Genomic DNA, 6,465 nt, shown 5'->3' on the forward strand with positions numbered 1-6,465 from the left:
CTCGACACCTCCTCCTACACCCCCCCCCCACCCACTCCCTAACTGCTTTGCCTCTCTCTCTCTCTTCTCTCTCTCTCCCCCCCCACTCTGTGTTATTACATTAAAAATAATCTCGCACGACAGCGTCCATAACGAGCACCAACCGCAAAGCCCGGGCTGAAGCGGGGCGGCGGGACTAGGCCGCGGTCCTGACTGGACGCGGTGGGGAGGGAGGGGTGTGTGTGTGGGGGGGGGGGGAAGGGGCGCAAATGAAAGGCCCCGATAAACCTCCCGAACAAAAGGGGGTTAACTGTGTGGGGGGGAGGGAGGAAGAGCCCTGATCTCCCGTGTCCCGTGAACGAGGAGTGAGTGGTCTCGCCCGCCCCCAAAACGGCCGGTTACCTGAGGTAAAAAAAAGCCGCTCGCGAGCCCCCGCCCCCGGTGGCCGCCTCTCCCCCGCGAGGCTCCTTCCCTTCCCTTTCCTGTTGACGGTTTGAAAACCCGCGCGCTCCTCGGCCGGGCCGCACCGCGCATGCGCCCCAACGGCCGCGCCGCCGCGCATGCGCCTCGCGCGGCCGCCGCCCCCCGCCGCGCTCTGGCGCGAGCGGTCCCCGCCCACTGCGCGTGCGCCGCGCCGCGCCCGCCCGCCCCCCTCACTCACCCACCGCTCGCCTGACGTGTCCCGCCAACTGCGCGTGCGCCTCAACGGCCGCCCGCCCGCCCGCTCGAGCGCTCCCCGCCACTGCGCGTGCGCCCCAACGGCCGCCCGCCCGCTCGAGCGCTCCCCGCCACTGCGCGTGCGCCCCAACGGCTGCCCGCCCGCCCGCTCGCGCGGCCCCCGCCACTGCGCACGCGCACTCCGCACGCCGAGCGGGAGGACTCGGGAGAAAGTGCTTCGCGACCCCAACGACGACCACTTGGGTTTATATTAGGAGCGCCCCCTTCCCCCCCCTCCCCCCCTCCCCGCGCCCGACGGACGACGTCTCAGAGCGCTTCACAGCAAACGGATCCCTGGGGGCCGAGCCCGGGGGGGGGGGGGGGGGGGGAAGGTGACCAAAGGCGCGGTCGAAAAGAAAGGTCTTCAGCCCAGACCTGAAAATGGGAAGGGAGGAGGGGGGAGTGAGGAAGGCTGTTCCAGGGCCTCGGGGCGCAGTGGCCGAAGGCGCGGCCGCCGAGGGTGGAGCGGAGGCCTCGGGGGACGAGGAGGTGGGGGAGGAGGCCAAACCCGGAGGAACGGAGGCAACGGGTACTGTGCTGAGGAGAGAGGAGGTCAGAGAGGTCTTGGGGGGGGGGGCGCGGAGGAGCGCAGGGACTTGAATACGAGGGTGAGGGTCTTCAAGTGGATCCTCTCTGGGACAGGCAGCCGGTGCGGTCTGGCCAGGACTGTGGGGGGGGGGGGTCGGGGGAGAGGGGTTCGGTGCGGGTGAGAATGCGGGCGGCAGAGTTCTGAATGGGTTGGATTTTATGGATGGTAGTGGATGGGCGACCGGCGAGGAGGGAGTCCGAATAGCCCAGCCGGGGCGGTGGCAAAGGCACGGACCAGAGTTAAAACATTCTGAAGTTTTTCACACCAGCGCCCCTTTCATGTCGGGAGGGCGTCCCCGAAGGCGCAGGGCAATCAGGAATTTGGACCCGAGCGGGGGGGGGTTTGGAATCGGGAGGGATGGAGGGTCGGTGTAAGAGATTCACCAATGTTGCAGTCGAAGAAGAGAGTCTTGAGGCGTGCCTCGAAGGAGGAAGCAAGGGAGCGAGAGCGAGGCGAGGGCTCTGTGCGATGGAGATCCAAAAGGTGGGGCGACCAGCGGCTTTTGGAGTGAGGTATTGGCGGAGACAGGAGATGCGCCGGAGGTGGAGGAAAGCGGTGCTGGTGAGGGTGGGGGAATTATGTGGGGGAAGGAAGGATAATCGGGGGTCGAACCTGACGCCTCGGTTGCGTACGGGTTCGGAGAGTTTTAGGGGGAGGTCGGGTAGGTGGGGGAGGTAATTGCAGTCCGGCGTAGTGACCGACACGGCATCTAATTTACCCCAAACAAGTGAACTATAACGATAACAATCCTTTCATTTTGATTTAGCACCTGATCACGTCTTTGAGCCGCCTCAAAGCGCTTCACAGGATATACTGTAAAAGTGTAGTGACTCTGCGTTTTTGTGGGCGATTCTTTCAAGAACAGATTCGGGCAATAACATTCCGGGATACGATGCATAGTTTGGGACACGGCTTGTCACGGGATGGTGGAAGGCAACCTGGATAGATTTTTGTCTCTTTTCGGCCTCTTTTTACTAAAATTGCTGCATAATTTTGGCAATGGAAGCCTCAGCATGAACAGTCATTCAGGTCTACCCACCAGAAGAGCTGTGTTCAATCACACCCTAGCTGCGGTTGGGATATCAGGTGTGAAATGGAGAACGAGGGAGGGAAAAAGTTCTGCGCTCCGCACTTTCATCCGTGTCTTGACGGTCGTGGACAAAAAGAGCGAAAATATTTGTGGCTCTAGTCTATTCATAGTTGGAAAATTGATACCCCTTAAAACATTGTCCCAACACATCATCCAGGTGTTCAGGTATCACTGTTATCGATTTAGCTCAAATATTTGAACTTCAAAAGCTTGCGGGAACAATAGAACTGTGACAAAATTTCAACTTGAGCGGATCACGTTTCGTTATTGTGCAGTACAATAAAATGTACTAGCAAGGGGATAGCTTACCTGAACTGTGCATTAGCAGTCGATTAATATTCATAATCTCTTTTAAATGAAGTATCGGGAAACCTAAGATGGCTGAAGGAACTTGAGCCGGACTAGGCAATAATATTAGTACCTGAAGGTTTACAGCTGACCTCTGAATTCACGCAGTTTCCAGCGCAATGCTATGATAGGCGCAAGGCCTCAGACTTGCTGCTTGCTTGTTTTTCTGCAGTATCTGAAGGGTAATTTTTTAAAATAATATAGGGAATCGATAGGGTAGCTACAGAGAAACTATTTCCTCTGTTGTGTGGAGGCTAGCCAGAACAAGGGGGCATCACCTTAAAATTAGAGCCAGGCCATTTAGGGGTGAAATCAGGAGGCAGTTTTTCACCCAAAGGGTAGTGAAATCTGGAACTTTCTCCCCGAAAAGGCTGTAGATGTTGGATCCATTCATATTTTCAAGACTGAGTTGGATGGACATTTGTTAGGTAAGGGAATCAAGGGATAATAATAATCCTTAATAATAATCCTTGCATTTGATATAGCGCTTTTCACGTCGGGAGGACGTTCCAAAGCGCTTCACAGAACACACTGTAAAGTGAATTGACTGTATATTTGTGGGCGAACGCGGCAGCCAATTGCGCACAGCAATGTCCCACAAACAGTCGTAGATTGAAAATGACCAATTTATTACTGTTTTGGTTTTGGAGGGATTATTATTAGGCTCTGTGTGGAGTAAGGAAACTTGCCCGAGGTTTCGCCCTCTGCCTGGAATTGAACTCAGGTCTCTCGCTTGCAAAGCGAGTTCTCTAACCACTGAGCTACAGGACTCCACAGGGATATGGGGCAAGGGTGGGTAATTGGAGTTGAGATACAGATCAGGCATGAATGGAGGAACAGGTTCAAGGGGCAAAATGGCGTACTCCTGTTCCTATGTTCTTGATTTATAATTGTTTAATAGAATCCCCTTTTCACAGTAATTTTGTTTAACAGGCAAGTAAAATCCTAAATTTTATATGACCAATAGATTTATCCCCTGGACTGAGAACTAAACTACTGTATACAATTTTACATCTGCATTTTATGCCATGAGTTGACAGCTGCCTGATTTATTTATTTTACAGGCTATATCTTATAGGCTTGTCCTACGCCTGTTCCAGTAATACCCTTGTTACCCTTGCCCCAATTATCTCAGGGTCGTTCTCTCACTTTGGCTATAGGGAAAAACCAGACTGAGTGTTGGAGATTGTGAGCTTGTCGTGTAGAGGGGCCAACTTGACATAGCATGAGTAGAATAGTTACGGGCAGCAAGTTGGCCATCCCTGATGTAGAGGATTGCAAATATGAACTCAATACACTGACATTGTTTAAGCTATTTAAGCTGTGTTTTTTAGTACATGCAGTCAATTTCTTTAAGTTGGGTGTGAAAAATAGTCTGAAAACAATAATCTACTTCTGTTGCCATTGGGTTTGTCACACAGCAACAGGTAAATAGCGACACCGTGTAACTTACACAACAGATTGATAAAGCTACAGAATGTAGTTTTACCCCACCTATCTATGTTCTAACACAATTTAAATTGCGCTCACCGAGAAACTTGCTTGTGAGCGTTTAAGATTTCAGCACAACATTTTCCACTTCAGATCATTTGCTACATTAAGCCAATGTTCTTTATGCTGCTTAACCCATGGTCGATCCCTTCTACCCTAATTGAATTCTGTGTCCTGGGTGGAACTGATTGAATTTATTTTTCCTTTTAAGGTCTTGCCAGCCAAGTTTTACAGACCAAGAAGATTCCATGTTGAAAACATGGATTGTTAGCAGAGGTGTCTCAATTGGATTGTGTCTCTGGACTTGGGGGTGGTGGGGGGGGAAGAGGGAAGAAATTGTACATTGATCGCATTGCGTTGCTCATCCCCACCCCCACCACCCCCATTAGAGAAACCATTGGAGCTTGGATATTGGTGGGAGAAAAGGATTACGTCTGGCTTCATTGCCCATCATTCGCCTTAACCGTCCAGCCTCGGGACGTCCTCTCAATATGAAAGGCGCTGTACAAACGTCATTTGTTGTTTTTGTTGAGCAGTAATAATAAATCGTGGATGTGATACAGCATGTTCCACATCGGGAAGATGTTTCAAAACTCTTCAAATAATTCACTGTAAACTGTAGTGACTGGTATGCGAAGACGACTACGATTTTACACACGACTTCCTTCAATATGTGGTTCCTTGCTGGCTCTGTTTGAGGTTCTTTACTTAAAGGGACAGTCAACGGAAGCTTGTTAAGCTTTTGGGCGGGTTTCTGTGTACAGCTTTGGATAATTATACTTTTCATAGCGTCACTTTTCATGTGACTAAGTGACGTTTATTTGACATTTTTCTGATGAGTTATGGCATGCAGAAACAATGTTTGGGGAAACTCGTATCAAAGAATTTCATACTGGTTTCCATGAAGCCTCTAAACTTCGATTAAAATAAACAAATAAAAGTGACAAATATAAATGTAAAAACACCATCATTTGTTGTGCAACATCCCTTAAATTTGGTTCTCAAAGTCTTCAAACATGGATGCTAAGTGGAGACTACATTTACTAACTTTTTGCATAAATAAACATCTGCCCAGATAGATTTTAGCTGAACTTTCATTAATATCACCAACTGTCAAACAATGGCCTCTGCGCACTCATTATTCAATCGTTTATTTTAATTAGTCTGTTGAACACTTACAGACACACTGTAAATCGCCTGTTAATATATCATAAACCCTTTCAGAACAAGCACTTTGGAGTCTTGGCTTTTTTCTTTCTGTCTCGAATCTCAATCCAGTGGGTCTTTTGCTCTTTGGCCCCAACTCCTGCCGTTGTGTGGTTTTTTCCCCTTCTCTATGCTCAAACTTCTCCTGTAGTAATGAGGCATTTTCTCATGCTGTGTGCTCCAAGCGTTGCTGTGATATTTAGCTGTGCTGCTATGTCTTCTGCAACAGGTGCTGATTACCTTTGTGACTCCTTCGCCTTTCACACATAGGCTTTGTCTTGGAGGAGCCTGCCACAAAAAACCTTTCTCATACGTTTACCTTCACTCCGGCGTTAATAAGTTTACATCAAAGCTTTGCAACATCTGAATTCTTTCCAGATTTACAGCTGTTTTGAATTAAGTATAGTCTCAAAAGTGTGAAATCGCAAGCTCATTTAACATTGTTAAAATTGCCTTATCGTTTCTTTCTAAGGCCAGGGAGAATATTTCAACAAAAAACAGTTTCTCTCTTCACCCTAATCTTTCATCAAAGTGACGCATGCTGTTGCTTTACCTATCCTTAACTGCCATGGGAGTTAAACACCCCCCAGATCAAGTTCGCCAACAAAAATACCGTCGCCCTACTTTACAGTAAATTCTACAAAGTGCTTTGAGACCTCCCGATTAGATCGACACTGTGTCAAATGTAAGGATTATTATTTCTTGTACCAGCTGTCCTTGTGAGCTTTGAAATGATCTCCAGTTAATACCAATTTAGATAGTTTTGTGAGGCCGTCTCAGAGGCACAAACATGCCTCGTGTTGAACACTGTTCGTTTGCACTGCCAGTGTGTTCCGCTGCTGTGAAGTCACAGGGCAAGTCTGAAAAGGTTCTCGCTTTGTTTGTAAAAGGATGCGCTTTGCCAGTTTAGAGCGGATTTGTTTGAACATATCGGTTTAAGAAAAGTAAGCGTTCTACTTCAGTTCCCCAGCCCAAAGCAAGCCAACCCTCCGAAGCAGCTGTGAAGATGTAAATTGGATTATAAAGTATGCAGTGCAGTCAGCTC

General features: G+C 49.3%; 1 protein-coding gene across 4 annotated transcripts in view; it reads right to left on the reverse strand.

Annotated features, from left to right (window-relative positions):
* Positions 1-501, reverse strand: part of LOC103189451 (kinesin-like protein KIF18A) — a 32,180-nt gene extending 31,679 nt beyond the window's left edge. For all 4 annotated transcript variants that reach the window (XM_042345020.1, XM_042345019.1, XM_042345021.1 and 1 more), the window contains exon 1: positions 382-501. The gene's annotated coding sequence lies outside the window, so the exon portion shown is untranslated. The remainder of the gene's footprint in view (positions 1-381) is intronic.
* Positions 502-6,465: the final 5,964 nt, after the last annotated feature.

The sequence above is a fragment of the Callorhinchus milii genome, unplaced genomic scaffold (genome assembly GCF_018977255.1).
Source record: "Callorhinchus milii isolate IMCB2004 unplaced genomic scaffold, IMCB_Cmil_1.0 Scaffold31, whole genome shotgun sequence".
NCBI lineage: Eukaryota > Metazoa > Chordata > Chondrichthyes > Chimaeriformes > Callorhinchidae > Callorhinchus > Callorhinchus milii.